The sequence below is a fragment of the Aquila chrysaetos genome, chromosome 15 (assembly GCF_900496995.4).
Source record: "Aquila chrysaetos chrysaetos chromosome 15, bAquChr1.4, whole genome shotgun sequence".
In the NCBI taxonomy this organism is placed as follows: domain Eukaryota; kingdom Metazoa; phylum Chordata; class Aves; order Accipitriformes; family Accipitridae; genus Aquila; species Aquila chrysaetos.
Window position 1 is genome coordinate 12,442,091 of NC_044018.1, and position 17,619 is coordinate 12,459,709.

The window sequence follows — 17,619 nt, forward strand, 5'->3', positions numbered from 1 at the left end:
TACGAAGTGTTTCTGGTTCCCTGAGCCTTCCTGCATAACTCCTCCTCCCTTCTGAAGCCCTGTGGTTAGCCCTTATTGTTAAAATTCCATCCATTCTGTCTTCCCTCTCAGATGCCTGTCTGACTGTCCTGCATCGCTGTTTACTCCTTCATCCCTGGAATCTACCATGCTCTCTGCTGCATTGAATAACCCGTTACCTGGGGCAGAAGCCCTTTTCCAGAATGGCTGGTTGCTCCCAGAGGAGGGTTGTGCCAAAAAATAAGAGAGGGTAGCTGCATACAAATGGTATTTTACAGTTCAAATGTGGCTTACTATCTTATGTAAGGAAAGAGAATTTTAATATTTTTACTTGCTCTTGTGATTTGTTTAGCACTGATAGAAAAGTAAACTAAGCAAAAGGGGGAACAGTCTGGTGTGGCTGTCATAAACAAATGATTCTGTAGCAAGCCAGAACACTTCAAACAAATGCAGCAGATACTTTGCAAAACTTGTCTCAAATAAGCATTATCAACTTTTCTAGCTATGTTTATCATTCTGTGGTTGCCTGAGATACCTATGTATGATTAATGAAAAATATTCATGCATTATTCCATACACTTGTTAGCTTATCCAAATTAGGTATAACATAGCAATAAGAAATGTTTGCTATGTGCATAAAATCTTTTTTCATTTTAACATGGATTTTTATTTATTTTTAACAATTTGGTAGTTTATTTCATGTTATACAGTACTGTACACTGTACAATTAATCTTCCTCCATTTTTCAGTTTCTTTACTGATCATGATTTTTGTACCCATAAGTATCTTCTGCATGATGTCTAAATTATTGGTCAGCATACTTTAAGTCATTCCCAGGTGCTGTTTCATTAAATAATGAGGCCATCAGTATTTGTAATTTGGGAGGTGAACCAAAAATCATGGAGTAAGTTGAAATTAATTTAAAATCAACTCACTGCGAAAAAAAGATTGCCCCTAGCTCATTATTATATGATTGCAGGCTGCTTCTAAGTAGTGTATTGTAATATAACACTGTACCACAGCATGAACAGCAAAGAAATGAAAGCAATATTGAGTTGGATGAGTTTTAATAAGCCCAGAAAGTAATAGAGACCTTAGACTAGATATTTTAACTTACCATTATTTATAATATCTTTTCATCAGGTTTAACAAGGTCTAGGGAAATGCTGAGTATATTTTACTTCATGTAATCATAGAATGATAGAACGGTTTGTATTGGAAGGGACCTTAAAGAACACGGGCGGGGACACCTTCCACTAGACCAGGTTGCTCAAAGCCCCATCCAGCCTGGCCTGGAACACTTCCAGGGATGGGGCCTCCACAACCTCTCTGGGCAACCTGTCCCAGTGCCTCACCACCCCCACAGTGAAGAACTTCTTCCTTACATCTAATTGTTGCAGTTTCAGCCCAGCCAGCACCAAAGCACCAGGAGGGCGCTCACTCCTCCCTCCTCCTCCCTGCCCGCTCTGGTGGGATGGGGAAGGGAATCAGAAAGGAGAACAAAAAAAGGTAGAACCTCGTGGGCTGAGATAATGACAGTTCACTGGGACAACACAAGGAGAGAAATTACAATAATAACAATAGTACGAATAAAAGAATATACAAAACGAGTGATGCACAATGCAATTACTCACCAGCCGGGACCTGACACTCTGCCACTTCCCCTGCTGTGATACCACCCGGACCCCAGCCCGTTCCCTGGTTATATACTGGGCATGACGTCACATGGTATGGAATATCATATCACCTTGGCTAGTTCGGGTCAGCTGTCCTGGCTGTGCCCCCCACAGCTTCCTGTGAAAATTAACTCTATCCCAGCCAAACCCAGGACACTAATCTAAAACTATCCTCTTTCAGTTTAAAGCTGTTACCTCTTGTCCTATCACTACATGCCTTTGTAAAAAGTCCCTGTCCAGCTTTCTTGTAGTCCCCCCTTAGGTACTGGAAGGCCACTATAAGGTCTCCCCAAAGCCTTCCCATCTCCAGGCTGAACAACCCCAGCTCTCTCAGCCTGTCTTCATAGGCGAGGTGCTTCAGCCACCTGATCATCTTCGTGGCCCTCCTCTGGACCTGCTCCAACAGGTCCATGTCCTTCTTATGTTGGGGGCCCCACTCCTGAATGCAGGACTGCAGGGGGGGGTCTCACGAGAGCGGAGCAGATTGGGAGAATCCCCTCCCTCGACCTGCTGGCCACGCTTCTTTTGATGCAGCCCAGGATATGGTTGGCCCTCTGGGCTGCGAGCGCACATTGCCAGCTCATGTTGAGCTTCTTGTCAACCAACGTTCCCACGTCCTTCTCCTCAGGGCTGCTCTCAATCCATTCTCTGCCCAGCCTGTATTTGTGCTTGGGATTGCCCCGACCCATGTGCATGCAGGACCTTGCACAGGACCTTGCACTTGGCCTTGTTGAACTTCATGAGGTTGGCATGGGCCCACCTCTCAAGCCTGTCAAGGTCCCTCTGGATGGCATCCCTTCCCTCAGCATGTCGACCGCACCACACAGCTTGGTGTTGTCAGCAAACTTGCTGAAGGTGCGCTCAACCCCACTGTCCACATCATCGACAAAGATGTTAAACAGTGCTGGTCCCAACACCGGCCCCTGAGGAACACCACTCGTCACTGGTCTCTACTCAGACATTGAGCCGTTGACAGCAACTCTTTGAGTGCAACCATCCAGCCAATTCATCATCCACTGAGTGGTCCATCCATCAAATCCATGCGTCTCCAATTTAGAGACAAGGATGTCATGTGGGACAGTGTCAAATGCTTTGCACAAGTCCAGGTAGATGACGTCTGTTGCTCTCCCCTTATCCACCAACACTGTAACCCCGTTGTAGAAGGCCACCAAATTTGTCAGGCACGGTTCGCCCTTAGTGAAGCCATGTTGGCTGTCACCAATCACCTCCTTATTTTCCATGTGCCCTAGCATAGTTTCCAGGAGGATCTGCTCCATGATATTGCCAGGCACAGACGTGAGACTGACTAGCCTGTGGTTCCCCGGGTCTTCTTTTTTTCCTTTTTTTAAAAATGGGGGTTATGTTTCCCCTTTTCCAGTCAGTGGGAAGTTCCCCAGACTGCCACGAATTCTCAAATATGATGCGTAGTGGCTTAGCCACTTCATCTGCCAGTTCCCTCAGGACCTGTGGATGCATCTCATCAGGTCCCATGGACTTGTGCATCTTCACGCACGGTCCTTGGACCCATCAGTCCTGAGTTTTTGATCAATAATTTGTCTCTCCAGATTATAAGTGTCAGATTAGTGGCTAAAAAATATATCTATAACACACTTGTCATCCATTGCCTTGGGTAATTTTAAAAATAATTTTATAAGGAAAATGATTTACCCTGAGGCTGTTCTAAGACAAAAGAGCTAATATCCTCCCAGTTAAAAATCTGTAAGCATAAATCTTTTCCAAATAACTGCAGTATATTTGGTATATACCAAATATACTGAGTAGGTGTATGAAAACAGCAAACTTATTTAGACCTGTTCCCTTTATTTTACTGTACTTCGGCATACATTGTTAGACAAAGATTCATCATACCCTGTACACATGTAGTAGGATGTGAATGTCTTTATGTCATGTATATTGGTTAAAGAGTTCCTTTCTTCACATTTCTTCAGAACCTTAACCATGAGCTTTCCATCAGCTGATTACAACATACAATTCCTGTGCTCTTAACTAGTTTTCTTAGGAAGGGACAAGATGGAGGAGGGATGCAGTTCTTCATTCCTTTTGCTCTGAAAAGCTGTCCACTAATAAATTCAGAGCATGTTCTGCTCTCTTATTTCCAAGTACAGCAACTCTGTGGGCATGCACAATCTAGAAACTGAAGAGGAAGCCCAGGCGGCTCAGCCTTAAATGTCTGTTCCAAGCATCAGTCTCAGTGAAGATAATGTTTCCCCCTGTGATCCTGCTGAGCTTGCCTGGTGGAAAAGTGACAGCTTGACTATTGGTTAACAGTCAATAAAAGAATAGTCTTGGTCAAAAGACATATCTGTGCTTCATAATGCTATTCCAGATAGAGACACCTAATTCTGAATGAGCTTACTTAGGTTCCAGCAGGAATAGGATAGTCATGCTAATGCATTCCTGTGTCCAGATTTATTTACCCCTTGGTCCAACTGCTTCCTGTATGCAAATGTTTTTAAAGTTCATGACCTTGCATTCTGGAGTGCAGTTCATTACACAGTCTTTTGTTGCATTATTTTCTCTCTGGCCTTTTCTGAAGCAATACTTCACTAACTTCTCAAATGATTAATATCTAATTGCAAACACATGGGCTAAGATATACTTAACCAAATTTAGACGTTGGAGTAGCCCTCTACATTTGAGTTAGCCACATTGTGTTGCCAGTATAGTCAGTTGAAACAAATAGGCATTTTTAATCGTTTATCTCTTCCTAAACATCTAAAATACTTGAGATTTAATGTCAGCCCAGAACTGCCTATTTTTTTGCACTGTCTATAAAAGGATCCTTGAGTGGTTAGCTCAGATGCAGATGTCCTAAATTAGGTTACATGAAAAGCACCCTGTAGTTTTCAGACTGATAAGAAATATCACTAATTGTAAAAATGGCAGCCCTAGTGCTCGAATCTGTGGGATCTACACTGCTGACCCAGTTGCTTCACTGCTGAATTTGCATTAATTTAGATTATATTTCCTCTTCTGCAGACATAATGTATTTTAGAAAACACAGGGAGAGCCAGTCCATGTGCCATCATTTGAGTCCAATAATCTGTTAATCAGTACTCTGGTTTTAATCTTATCTTTTAGATAAGTTCGTTAAGAAATGGGTAATAGATCAGTTGCAGATTTACCTCTTGGACCTACAGCATTTTGATCTTTCAGCGGTTTAAATGGCAATAATATTGTACTTAATTTAATCTTTAGTATAAAGAACTTGCCATTACTGAAAGTCATTTTACACTTCCTCTGTAGCTGGGGAGATACCACCACATGGCAAACACATCTTTTCTGTCTTAGAGACTTAGAGGAATCACCATCTAGGTGGGAGTCTCCCACATTGGACATTTAACTTTTAAATTACAGAAGTGAGGTGATAATTAGCTACCCAGTGAAAGGGCCCAGAGTTTAGAGCTCATTTGTTTATTACTGGGATCATCCCTTTTAGGTGCAATATCCTAAGAAATCAGTGGTTTAGGTTTTAATATCATATTGTGTTCTAGATTCCTTGTCTTTGTAAAACATCTAGTAATTCATGATCCTTCACTCTGATGCCATTTCAAACTAGTGATAGACTAATAAGTGTTTTGTCCCATTTAATTTAATGCGAACAGTAGTGTAACTAAGATTCTGCTGTTTCTCTTGAGAAATTTATCTTATGGGCTGAGTTGTATAAATGTGGGTTAGTATATATACATAATTTGTGTGTGTATATGCAACTACACACACACATACATACACAAAATGTTAAATCTACATTATTTACTGCCCAGTCTCATGTATTAAATGATTTATTGTCTTCTTTACAAAATTAGTTAATAAAATTTTTAGGCTGTTACTTACCTGCCTCTTAAGTTGCTTTTTAGGCAGATGGGTAGTGTGATTTTTTTTAGCCTTTCTATGGAATGGCCCCTTTTACCAATTTGTTGATGTTTAACAGGACATCTGAGCTATTTCATAGATGTTTAATCAGCTTTCTTTCCTCATCTTGAGTCTATTCTAAATTTCTATCCATAGTTGAAGTGGGGATTGAATGTATGGGTTTTGTAAAGACCTACATAACTGTCATTTTTAATGTATACCTGTGTCTAAAGAATGCATTTTATATAAAATTGTATAAATGTACATCACTATGATATACAATAATAAATATACTAATTTAATATGAGTATAAAAACTATGTATATTTAACTAGTTTGTCTTTTATGTGAGAATGATGCTGGCTGATCAGTTTACAAGATACTTCATAATAAAGAAATGCCTGCAGTCTTTCTTGCGTCATGTGTTGATAGTTGACCATGTTTAAGATTGGGCCAAGCAGGAGCTGGAAGCTATCTAATTTTGTAGTTGTTCTGCATGAACTTCAAGAAAAAGCTCTGTGTTCTTAAAGAATTTCCCCCCATGCTCCCCAAGGCCTTTATTGAACACAATTTTCTGATTTCTATTCTTGAAAAAAGAACATTAAATTCTTCCTGCATTTATGGACCCAATAGACTTTGTTCAATTTCTTTTTCCTCCACCCAAAATTTCTTTTTTTTTTTTCCTAAGGCTGTGAAAAACATTTAAAAGGGAGATTTTGATCAAAATAATTAACGGATCTCTATTCATACCATGAGTATTACTGAAATTCCATATCTCTTTCAAACTAGCAACACCTGAATATATGAAATAGATTAGAAAGAATAATTGCTGAATTTAAAAGCAAACTGCTTATTAAATCAACACAGTCTAGCAATTGTTTTAGCAAACAGTCAGTGTGGAAACCATTTACCAGTTGCTAGGATGTCTCATTTATAGTGTTGACCTTCAGATATATCAAATCACTACATGCTGTGAAAGAGTGGAGAGGAAGAGCCTACCTGCCTGTATGCTATGCCTGATTCCTGGGGCTTGCTGAAGACAGATACAATGCTCTTGCAATTTACAGCAGTGTCAGCAAAGCCCAGGATCACAGGAACATACACTCCCATCCAGCCCACTCACCAGGATGGGCGGAACTGAGTGTCGATGAATGGACATTTTATCCCTCTGTTTGCCTGCTTTAGGCACTTTTTCTTTCTTTGAGTGTTTTTCTGTGTCTGTGGAGAAGAAGATTTTTGTAAATAAATACATGTGTATAAATTAACACTGTAACTACAGTGTGACTTCATGGTATATGTCAGAAAGAATCTTATACATGAAGCTGTATGAACAAAGGGTTGCTACTTTTTTCAAGATAATGAGAAAAAGCCAGTGATTGTTATTATAATAACCTGTTGTCTGATTGCTGAAGCTTTAAAGAAATAAAAAGGAAGAATTCTGTGTTGTTTTTATGTTGTAGAACCACTGCCTAACAGTGGCATTCTACACTCTTCCCTTCCTAAAAGTAAAAATACATTTTACTTAATTTTATTTGTTTTGTCTTTATTTTTAAAAGGTAGAGGATTGCTCATATTAATGGTCACATAACATTTTTTTATCATCACTCACATTCTTTAACATATCACGTTATTCATTTATTCATGTTATTCAGACCGAGTGGATGAGGCCCTCTATAGACAGATAGGAGCAGCCTCACATTCACAAGCCCTGGTCTTCATGGGGGACTTCCACCACCCCGGTATCTGTTGAAGGGACAACACAGCAGGGCATAAGCAACCCAGGAGGTTCCTGGAATGCATTGATGACAACTTCCTTCTCCAAGTGATGGAGGAGCCAACAAGGAGACGTGCTATGCTGGACCTTGTTCTCGCCAACAAGGAGGGGCTGGTGCGGAATGTGAAGCTCAAGGGCAGCCTTGGCTGCAGTGACCATGAAATGGTGGAGTTCAAGATCCTTGGGGCAGTGAGGAGGGGAGGGACTCTTTAACAGGCAGTACAGTGATAGGATGAGGGGTAACAGTTTTAAACTGAAGGAAGTTAGATTTAGATTAGATATTAGAAGCAGTTCTTCACTGTGAGGGTGGTGAGGCACTGGAACAGGTTGCCCAGAGAAGTTGTGGCTGCCCCATCCCTGGCAGTGTTCCAGGCCAGGCTGGATGGGGCTTTGAGCAACCTGGTCTAGTGGAAGGTGTCCCTGCCCATGGCAGGGGGGGTTGGAACTAGATGATCTTTAAGGTCGCTTCCAACCCAAACCATTCTATCATTCTCTGATTTTTCCTAGACTTTGCAGTCTTACATGCTAATAAATTAAAATATGCATCTTGATTTACAGTATTTTATACATGTTGTTATAATTAGAGAATCTTATTCAGACTAAGATAACTTTAAAAGATACTAAAAGGAAAGTGCCATCTATTATGTTTGAAATTAATTTGGATAAAACATTTTAGATTCACTTTGTTTCACCTTACATATTCTGCACAAGATGTCTAAGTGTTATTATTGAATATTCCAAATTCAACGGATAATTGTGAATTGTGCTTCCATGGGGAAAAATATTTGAATTTTGATTATCAGCCATTTAGAGTGTTTCATCGTTATACCCTACATTTTCCTCAAATACTAGCAACACTATTCCCACTTTTGTGATTCTCCGTTAAGTGAGTTTCAGCTTTGTCAATGTTGTTTACATCATTCATCTTTTAGTCATCATTTTAAATATAGTAGATAATTTATTCACAGTATGCCATAATCAGCTCCTAATGGTTCCATATTAAATGCATGAAATGACAGTTTTTAAATGCTGTTATACAAACTATGTCATAAAAAGTGAGGATCCAGTACATTAAATCAGCACATTATGAGCTGTTCTGATGTTGTAGATACACCTCATCTAGATGTCTGTCCTGGTTTCAGCTGGGATAGAGTTAATTGTCTTCCTAGTAGCTGGTACAGTGCTATGTTTTGAGTTCAGTATGCGAAGAATGTTGATAACACTGATGTTTTCAGTTGTTGCTAAGTAGTGTTTAGTCTGAAGTCAAGGATTTTTCAGCTTCTCATGCCCATCCAGCAAGAAGGCTGGAGGGGCACAAGAAGTTGGCACAGGAGACAACCAGGGCAGCTGACCCAAACTGGCCAACAGGGTATTCCATACCATGGGACGTCACGTCTCATAGGAACTGGGGGGAGTGGGGCGGGGGATCGCCGCTCGGGGACTAGCTGGGTGTCGATCAGCGGGTGGTGAGCAATTGCACTGCGCATCATTTGTATATTCCAATCCTTTTATTATTACTGTTGTCGTTTCATTAGTGTTATCATTATCATTATTAGTTTCTTCTTTTCTGTTCTATTAAACCGTTCTTATCTCAACCCATGAGTTTTACTTCTTTTCCCGATTTTCTCCCCCATCCCACTGGGTGGAGGGGGAGTGAGTGAGCGGCTGCGTGGTGCTTAGTTGCTGGCTGGGGTTAAACCATGACGGTGTCCTAGATGTGCCTCTTTGTTAGATGTTTTGCAACCTAGAACCAGAGGCATAAGAATTTCAGTTTCCAAAATACAAGGCTCATACAGATGTGATCCATATATTATAAAAATATTTTCACGTTGGTATGATGATAGTAAATTATATTTTGGGATGACAACTGAGACCCAGGAGAAGAGCTTTTTCTGTAGTTCAGAAGCTTAGTCTTTTCCAGTGTTTGGAAAACCCGGAATCAGCTTCGACCCACATTATTTATGTTAACAGCCACGACATCTGGAGACTACAAAATTAACAGGAAACACATAAGTTGCCCACATGCTTGGTGACACACTTCAGCTACTTACTAGTTCTGTGTGCCTGCCAAAACTGAAGCCTTGACAACCGCATTTTGACACTTGACTAAATGCACGTGTTTTATGCCCACATTTAATGCCCGCAACTAATACTATTTATTAGATCAGGATGGTGGGGGAGAATGAAAAAGAAAAATAATACATCTATTAATTACAGTGTGGCAATTCCCTTACAGTGTAAGCAATACATTTGATTTCCTGATATTTAAATCTTGCTTCAAGGTTGGCAAATGTGTTACAATCACACTAAATTAAAGAATTCAGAAAATATTTATTATGGCTGATATATAGGAAGAGAGGAACATGTGTCTGGAGGAGTGCTTTAGTCATGGACTGCATATATGGATAATTGGGAGTGGATATTTTGCTAAGAAATATGTCTTCAACTGCAATCCCATTATAGGGAAGTTTCTGATGTCCAAATAAGACATTTTAATTTTGAAGAACTTATGGGATGTTTATGTGTAATGAAAGCACCCTCTGAAACATTTGCCATGGAGTAATGTGCTCTTCAAATTCCAGTCAATTGCTCTCAAAGTCAAAACCTTCTCTCATTAGAAAAAAAACATACCATTATGCTGTTCTGTCTGCTGAAAGATCAGCATATCTTCTTTTTTATCACTGGACAGATACATTTTTTGAAATAGTTTAAACAGGAATAATCAAAAAGGAAAGGAAGAACTCATTCAAAAATCTTTAACAGATTTAAAGAGGGATGGATATTCAACCTGCATACTGGGCATTGAGTTCGTAAGGCCAGATGTTTATTATTTCATTAATATTTAGGCTTGATTACTTTTCATTAGTAGCACATTTCAGAATACAGTATCTTCTTGAAAATGTAAAAACACAGCACATTTTTAAAGCATTAATAACAATCTGAAATACATATCTAATAAAAGAATGTAAAAATGGTCATACTGGATTAGATGTGTATGTCTGATCTGTATGCAGGTGGTACAGTATATTGTCTCCAACACTGGCCAGTAGCTGATGCTTAGAGAAAGTGCATAAGAAACAATGCAAATATAAAATAATCCTTCATTTAGTCCCCTCTAGCTTCTGACAATCAACATTTTGCAATTTTCTGAATCGTAGTTCGGAATCAAGGCATTGTGCTTAATAGGTTATGAAGGTATGTTTCCTGAATTTTATCTTAATTAGTTTTGAAACCTCTTATACCTTTGAGCCTCATCACTACATGCTACCATGAGTTCCACAATTTAATTCTATATGAAAAATACGATATTTTGTTTGTGCTAAGCTTCTGGAACAGTAATTTTAGTGATACATCCCAGTTCTTGTCCCGCAATGAATTTCTTATACCCTGTTTGACACATCCAAAAACTATCTGGAAAAGGCAATGCATAGCAAGGTGAAAAAGTTTACTGATGAGATTGACTGACTTAGAGTAGTAAAAATGAGAACTAGATGCGAAGAACTGTAGAAGGACCTTGTGAGATGGGGTAATAAATTGGCAGTTGAAATTCAATTTCCAGTAATGTAAACTGCTGCAGAGGGGGGAAAAAATAGTCCTAGCGTCACTTTTAAAATGATGGGCTCTGAAATGACCATTATTGCAGAGGAGCCAGCTCTTCAAGTTATGATTAGATGGTTCAGTGAAAATGACAGTGATCAGCAGCTGTCAAAAAACCAAGCTGAATGTTAAAAATGATTAGGAAATGAATAAAAAACCCCCAAAGAATATTAATATGCTGCTGCATAAATATGTGAAGCACCTGCAACTTGACCAGTATATGGACTTCTGATCCCTCATCTTTTGGGGGATATGGTAGAATTAAAAAAGGCTCAGACAAGGGCACCAAGGATGAGCAAAAGTATGGAATTGCTTCTGTAGCGGGATCAACCAAATAAGACTCTTTTCGATCTGGAAAATAGATGCCTGATCAGGATGTGATAGAGGTCTGAGAAACATGAATAGCATGATAGGGGTATGTAGGGATTGAGTGTTCACTGTGTCTTTCAACACAAGAAAGGGAGGCATCAAAGCTGAGCACTCATTCCAAATAAATAAAAAGGGCTTGTTCTTAAAATTATTGAGGTTAAGCTGTGAAATTCTTTGTTCCAAATTTGTTCTAAAATTTTACGTGGAATTGAAGGGAGACTGGAAAGAAATCAACTGAATACAGAAAAGAAATCCATGGAAATCCTGAATATGTAGACAGTGACCAAACTAGAAATGGTTGCAGACTGAGATTTCTTAGGAGACGCACATGTTTTACCCCACTCTTATTCTCGTTACAATGTGCCTGTGCTTCTCATTGCTGTCACATTGGACGTTAGGCTGGACCAACCTGAGGGTATGACCCAATATGGCCACTCTTAAGTTTCTATGAAAAGTCCTTTTCTTTTTCCCTGTTTTATACTACCAATGACTTTATAGACTCACACTTTGTTCCCCATTAATTATCCCGTTTCTTCAGTTCAATGTCCCAGTATATTTGTTTTCTTCTCATATGAAAGTTGTTTCACATTGATCATCACTGCTGCTTTTTCTACATTTTCCAGTTCTATTATATCTTTTTTTTTTCAGGTGGGATGATCAGAGTACCACTCACTATTAAAGGTTTGGACATACTGTGGATTACAGAAGTATAATATCAGCAGTGTTTTCTGAATAATTTCTTACTTTTTCTCCTTTTTTTCACTGCTGGTGAATGTTGAATTACTGTTTTCAGAGATTGTCTGCAGATTCCCCCATATCTTTTTTTTCTGAGTAGTAGTAGCTAGTGAATGCATATTAAATGTACATGTACAGTTAGGGTTATTTTTCTTCTACATATTAGCTCTTATTTATCAATAATGAAATTTTTCTGTAGTTTTATTATGCAGTCATTCTGTATTGCAGGATGATTCTGGGATTCTTCGCAATCAACTATAACTTTGAGTACCTCCAGTAACTGTGATCTGTCTTACATAGTTTTCTGGGTAATTTATGAGTATGACCAACAGCATAGTTCTGAGCACAGGTTTTTCAGAAATAAAAAGAGAACAAATAAAGGCTTTGTCAAGCCCATCAGTTTGTTTTCACATGAAGTTTTATGGCCATAGGTAGACTAAATACACACTACGCAAAAGTGCACTTCAGTTTTTTATTTTCTGCTTCAAAAGACACTTTCATCTTGCACACTTAATTTTCATCTGTTCTTGCCAATGAAAAATGCATTATAATCTGGTTAATTTTAAGAAGCCTGATGGGAAGGGCCTGAACAAGGCTTCAGAATTCCCCTGATAAGAGAACTAGAAGAGTTTATTTTTTTCCTGCCTCTGATACATCCCCAAACTATCATGAAATGAGACATCATGCACTTTGCCAAATACCTCTGTGTGAAAGTTCAGGAGCCAAAATCAGTAATCTGCACTGCTTTTATTGCCTTAAGGCAGTAGAGTAGCTATTTCAGTTGTCCTTTTTCTTAGACAGGAACTGAGATGCAATTGATATAGGGAAAACTATCTTGTGAAACTTCTCAGTTGTCCCATGGATATTTTGCACTTTCGTTATATGCTTTGGCAGAATGTTATATGGGTGCAGCTCACACTTAGCTTTTACACTGTGGACTTCCCAACATAAACTGTACTTCCCGTGAGTTTCTGCAATACTTTATCACCTCTTAAATGGTTCCACTTCTCTGAGAAGCTGCCTGAGCAGCTAAGCCCTGCAACTTCTACAATATACCCAGTTAGTAATGGCAGAAGGGGTGCTGTGTTTGTTGTTAACCAGGCTTATTTCCAAGGACATAAAAAACTGCTGATAAGCAGATATGGCTAACACTTAGCTTTACTATGTGACTCTGAAACATAACTTCTTAGCTGTGAACAGTATTCAGGAGGAAAGGAGGAAGTGTAGATATTTTGTATCTTCATGGTGTGTTTGAAGAAGAAGAGTTGTTTATTTAAATGTAATCTGTTATTCTTAACTGGCTTTTTATCAGAAATAGATACTATAAGACTAAGTGAATCACTATATGTATTACTCATGCATTACACATGGTTTAGTTAGTCCGTACATGATAAGCAGAGACTAAAAGAAGACAGCAACACTGGAAAAGGGAAGATGGATTGCTTAAAATTTAGTGCTATAACTAGCTTTTCGTAGCAAGCACCCCAGAGGCACCGGGAAATCTCCAACCTTAGAGATATTCAGAGCTTGACTAGAAAAGCCCCAAGCAGCCTGATCAAGGACTGAAGTTAGATGCAACGTGAAAGCTGGCTGTGCTCTGAGCAGAGTGGGCCAGATGATCTCGAGAGGTCCCTTCCAACCTAAATTTTTTTGTGGCTCTATGAACAAGCCTGTGTGTTCTATGCAGTACCTTGAGCAAAAGTAAATCAGTCTTAGGGATCATATGGACTGAGTTAATTGCCTTGCTAGCATGAAAAGAAGAACACTGCATTCTGAGTGCCCTTGGATGTGTGTGACCTGAATTCAGCAGCACTGCAGACTTTCAACAAAGAGGTTTTGAACTGTCTGGCAGGCGGAACTATTTTCACTGCCCTTTATGAAGAAGATGGATAGTGGCAGATAAAATTGGATGAAGACCCTTTGTATCTCTGTGTTTAGTGTTCTGTATACAAAATGCCTTTTTTTGCTACTTCTGTTTTGGAATTAAGCTGCAAACAAAGTATTTCAGCTGGAAAATGGGAACATCTTTGGGATTGTACAGGGAGTTAATATAATAGAAAATGATACAGTCACAGGTATAGAGTGGCATGACCAAACAGTGTTATCAGGTGATAGGAAGAGAATGTGTTCAAAATATCAAGTCCAATAAACAGCAGTTTTTATTGAAACTGACAGCTGCCAAATGCGTAGGACATGAGGCAGTCAAGCAGTGACTTCATTGCAGCGGACAAAATAAAGAGGGCTATGATTCACCCTACAGTTAAATAGGGATAGCTTAAGTTCTTAAACGCCTCTTAAGCATGTTCTTTTCATACCCCCCAAGATGTAAAAGAACTCCCTTTGAAAGCAACAGAAAAGTTTATTACTGTGGAAGTCAGAGCACCAAACCATCCTCAAAGAATTCAAGTCATTGTCGTGGCAGTCAGGCAGCAGTGACAGAGCAGTGCAGGGAGAAGATGATGTGTGTCAGATGCTCTCCCTTTCCCAAGAGTTAGAGAGGGACTTTGTCTTGCACTTCCCTATTACTCTTAGTGTTAGGTACAATGCCTTCTGGATCTCCCCCAGTGGATATTCACACACTTTGTTCCCCTTGTTTTACAGCAGTATTTTTCTTTCAATTTAGCTCTGGACGAGGCTACAAGAGAAAAAAAAAATTGTTTTTCGGAACAGCTTCCTTCTTTTATGAGGGCTACTGTGTGTTGGTCATGAAAGAGTTGTCACCATTTATATTGGCAGAAACAAAAAGGAAAATAAAAAATGGAGTACAAAAATGGGAGGAAATATAAAAATAATAGCATCTCAAGAAACGGTACTGAGCAGTTAGACAACTTTTACTAAATAAGTTTTTAGGAAGCCTGTGATTTTCAGGACAGTTTTATTCCAGGTCTGGCTTTGAAGGACTAATATATTGCTGAATCACTCCAAGACTGTTGCTTGCATATACATGGAAGCTGATAGTAGCATAGTGTACCTCCTACATGATGCTTTTTCTTTGTTGGTATGGACACTCTGCTGAGAATATGGAATTAATACATGCAATGCATACAGAGAGACATTAGCTTCTTTATGATTTCAAGTACATTGGGTGAAGTTGAAGTTCTACCTTTATTAAACATTTAGCAAGCCTAATGGTTCGTATTAGTTGTTGGGAACAATATGGATTACTCTGGAAAAGAGGGAAGGACTGAAGTTTTTATTTAAGCGATTTCAAAATTACATGGATAGATAGGAAGTGTGTGAGGGCTGCAGATACAGCAGTTGTGATAGAAAGTATAGAAAGTATTTTCACACACCAACTTCTTTTATGGATACTTGTAATGATGAAGTGATTGTGTGATGTGACAGTAAGATGACGAAAAAAGGTAATTTGTAAAATACGGTTTTAAGAATGTTAATGACCAATGTCCTGTTCATAAGAGAAGTATCAAAATGAACCTTTTCCTAGTCAACCAGTAAGTTTCCTTTGGAATCTTAATTACGGCCTTGATGAATCAGTGTTACAAGGTGAGCTACTTTCAGAGTGAAAATTTTTAGCATTATAGTTCATGATAGAAATATGATGGATTACAACAGTCCTTCAGTCTCGAAATTTCACATTCTAAAAAGGCAGTTTACTTACAATGCATTGTAAGGTCAAGGCTGCAATCATTAAGCTAGCACAGCTAAGCTGAGATAAAGGACTTGAGCCAAATTGCACTGTTTCACTGGACAAACTAAGACTGTCAAATTTTAGTCTCCTACTGATCACATAGAGTAGCATAGTTATTTTTCGTGCTGTCTTTGTTGATATTTAACTTAATTTCCTAATATTTATTCCTGAGCTTTCTTTTTTAATATTTTACAATGTTTTTCTTTTCTAGTTTTCAACAAAAAGAAAAAAAAAGAAAAAAGAGAATGAGAACTATAAAACCTTTTGTAAGAGTTTTAAATAATGTTTTGAAGTGAAGGAATATTTCTGAGAATTTGTTGCTGCATCAGAACCCAAAGCTTCTTTGCTGACTTCATCAAGAAGCTGCTCTACAACCCACTTTGTCAACTTGCAAACACAGTATAATAATAGTTATATACCTGATAAATGTGATGGAGACGTAACCAATTGACAGAAAGTTTGAAATTATTGAAATTCTACAAGAAAAATGTGGTGTTTACATCTTATTAAAATATTATTGAACTGAGTAGCAGGGAAAGCAATTATGTCTTTTTTCCAGTCCATTAGTAAAAATATGCTCTATTCAATTTGTACTATCAGTAAACAAGTAGTATGAATAAATTTTTTTCATGAGTTGCAAATTGAAAAGTGCAGAGCATGCAGGTTATGCTTCAGTGGAAGTCTGCTAGCTTATGCTAGGTATCTAAGTTATATACAGCAAAGTAAGCCATAGATGTGGAACAACTGGATGCAGTTTAATAAACAATCTTAATTTATAGCTGTGTAGGTGCACAAAAGGCAGTTTTCTTTATTTTTCATGTAATTCTGGATGTTTTCACTGTTCAAAGAGTTGAGTAATTTTAAACTCACTCCTATTTACTTGCAGCCTACCATGCATACTAAGGGATTTCACACTCACAGGCAAGTGGGGGAATATTCTATTCAGAAGATGTTAGAAACAGTTGTGAATACTACAGCATTTCCACTTCAGAAAAATACAATAATTTGTCTTCCAGGAATGCTTCCTAGATGCTGTTCCAATGCAGAGGAGTAGCAAACATAAGTGCTGTGGTGAATCTCTCTTACATGCCTTAAAATCTTATTTCTAGTTTATATGATGACCGCCATTCCATATGGTATTTTAAATATTTTAAAATGTGAATGTAATCTAATTGATTTCAGTCCGACTATTTGTTGCTTAAAAATAGGCAGGAACCATGCCTTGTTAACTAAAGATTAATTCAATGAATAATATTTTTTAAGTATTAGAAAGCAGTTATTAGCCAGATATATTTACAAAAGCAGAGATATTGAAGAGAAAGCTATTTTAAGGCTCGGTTCTATACAATTCTTGCGTGTAACATTTGCTACCAGGAACAATGGATCTGTTGGGCTTCAGTGGATTTCTTCACTGTAGTATGGATGATAAGCCTTAAAAAAAAAATATTTGCAGCAACAGGCCCTAAGGATGTTTCTATTTTTATTGCCCATCCTTAACGGTATTAAAGCAACCTGCTGGTTTAGCGCAAACTTTAAAAAATAACCTCTTGGAAATGAAATTTCAGCGGTTGAAGAGGAAACACCTATTTCAAAAGCGTGAAGCTGTACGAATACTTGTTATTTTTGGAGTAAAGTCCTTGGCTGAATCAAGACTTGCTACTGTGAAAAAAAAAAGGTAAGGGAAGTAATGTCTTTTCTGCTGTGTGTTAATCGGAGAAGGATCGTGGCAAAGGGCCGCGGACACGAGCATTTGCACATGCAGGACCGCCTGCTTTCGGAATTAGGCGATTTGGGAAAGCACGTCCCGCCCGTAGAAATAAGCGGCGGCAGGTTGCTCGGCTCTAGTCGGTGACCCTCGTGGCTCAGGCACCAAAGAAAGGACTTTCCGACCAAACTGCAGTTTCCACAGCGTCCTGGCAGCCGTGCGCT